Genomic DNA, 2391 nt, shown 5'->3' with positions numbered 1-2391 from the left:
AAAGCATTGCTTGAGACACTCTAAGTAAGACTCGGTACCCCACAGTGCATTTTTTAATAGACAGAACAGCCAAGGTGCAGAACTAAGTGACTTATCCAAGAGCACCCAGGAAGTCACAAACCTGGGAATCAAGAATGGGCTCTGATCTTCTACCTTTCAACACAGTTCCCAATCCGTTAGCTGGTTTTGAAGAGAAATATCCATCCTGTTCATATTTCTTTGGCCACCTTGTTTCTGCTGGTAGAGATGAGACTGCACTTGGCCCACTGGGTCTGCATGTGTCCAAACCAGAAAAGCTGATGGCTACCCATCCCAAATTTGGCGACACAGCATGGGTCACATCACTTCCGCAGGCCTACTCCAAAAGCTGTGCTGTTAGAAAAGTACCTGTGGAAGTGGGGAGCTCTGTTGTGATTTCCTGAACCACTCACAGCTCAGAACACTAATGGCAGTCCTAATACTGCTCCCTTGTACTCAAAGCACTCAAAATGGGTCATTCTTGGGCAACAGCAAAAAGTTCATGCCAGGGTACAAATTTTGTTCAATCAAAATATCTGTTGCAAAGACTGTGAATTGGTGAACTTGGTACTGTGCCGCTTGGCAGGAGGAAAGCACTACATAGAGGCAGCTCAGCCGTTCATTTATTTACGGAATAATTGGCAGTTATTAACTAGTTAATTAATAAAGATTAGATGGAGTGGTGGGGGAGGGGAACTTGACATCAAAAAAAGTTTGGCAGCAGTAGTAGCTGCTGCATTATAAAGGTTTGTAAATCAGTGGAAGAAGAAGAGGAAATGAAGTCAAATTGATTGTCGGGGAACAAAGTAGTAAGACAAGTAGGGACAGTCTTAGCAGGACAGCTCAGTGTTTAAAAAAGGAAACAAGACAATACCCTCTAACCAACTCCAGCTGGTGAATAAGATCACTGCCTCACCTTGCAGGTTGCAAATGGAATGTGAATTGGGCTTCCCATCCCCGGGGCTAATTCTGGGTAAGCAGATGCTCAGCTGAGTTGAGCGATTAAGTCAGCGTGAACCAATCAACAGTATGTGGAGGAGAGACTTTCCAGATGATTCTTAATAACTTGATTTTTCTCTCCTAGAGTCCTCTCTGCCATAGGATTGCAAAGCATTATATAAACCACAGTTGGCTAAGCTTTTTGACTAAGGTTTTCCTTTCTTATTTTAAGGAGTAGGTAGGGGTTATTAGCTTTGTTCCACTGATGAGGAAACCAAGGCATAGAGAAGTCAATATACTTCTACCCACAAATCCCATTGAAAGCATCCCCTGACTGCTGAGAGCCACGCAACGAATTCTGGGAGACCTGCCAAGACAGCCAAGTGCCAACATCAGTGACTCACATTGTAGGGGGGGTGTGGGATGAGAGATGATTTACACCAGTGCAGTTCAAGCAGTCAGAGCTAGGTTGGGCTGATGCCACCAATGCAGACTGCACCAATGCACTGTATCCACTGCTGTCCCCAAAGACAGAGGCTGGTGGCAGAACCAGGCATGAAATCAAAACCACACCTTGAAACCACCATCACCATCTGCTCATAACACTGAAGTGATTCAGCTTTTCGGTGAGCTGAATGACTTTTAGGAGATTGCTGTCATTCTCTTTTGACTGTTTGAAGACTTATGTTCTTGTACCACTCCTCCTGTCTCTGTGCCTCCAGTACAGTTACTATTAAAACCGATAGTAAACCAATAGTATGTGCTGAGTGTTGGAGCTAAAGCCCTTCATACTTTTAGCAGGGGGCTGACATATAAGCCTTAGCAGAATGTAGATGTCTCCTCCTGGGACAGGTGGTCATCAGCTGCAGCCGTTTTCCTACAGAAGAAGAGTTTATTTTAGCCCACTCCTATTGCATACACAGATACACACACTTGTTTTAACAGCCTTTTAACCCTGCCTACTGACATATAAACCATCATCTCTTGTACCACCTCTTTCTACCACCCAATTCCCTTTGTTCATATTCCCATCTCCATTTCTTTTATAATGGGAAGGGGTTAGTATCCACTGTAGTGTTTATTTCTCGAAAGACGGAGCAGTAGGAAAAAGATACTTGAAGTAAGTGACGTATAACTGGTTGAATAGGTAAAGGGAGTAGAGGAGCTCTGCTTCTTAGCTCCAACAGTTTCCAAAGCTCCCAAGTGATAATTTAACACTCTCTTTTGAGCTGAGTCCATCGGTGCAGACTGCAGCAGTATGATGTCCACTGGTGTCCTCTAAAAGAACTGGCTGGTGATGAAACTGGATGGATACTGGAAGGGATACCTGGCAGAGTCTCCTCTAATGCCTCTGAATCAGCAGTTCTAGATTCTGAATAGGAGCGATTGGCCAAAACTATGTGTTCTCCTTAAATAGTGTCTCCTATTGGCACT

This window comes from Cariama cristata, unplaced genomic scaffold (genome assembly GCF_000690535.1).
Source record: "Cariama cristata isolate BGI_N322 unplaced genomic scaffold, ASM69053v1 scaffold3149, whole genome shotgun sequence".
Classification (NCBI taxonomy): domain Eukaryota; kingdom Metazoa; phylum Chordata; class Aves; order Cariamiformes; family Cariamidae; genus Cariama; species Cariama cristata.
The sequence above is the reverse complement of the archived record's forward strand: the minus strand, read 5'-3'. Positions refer to the sequence as shown.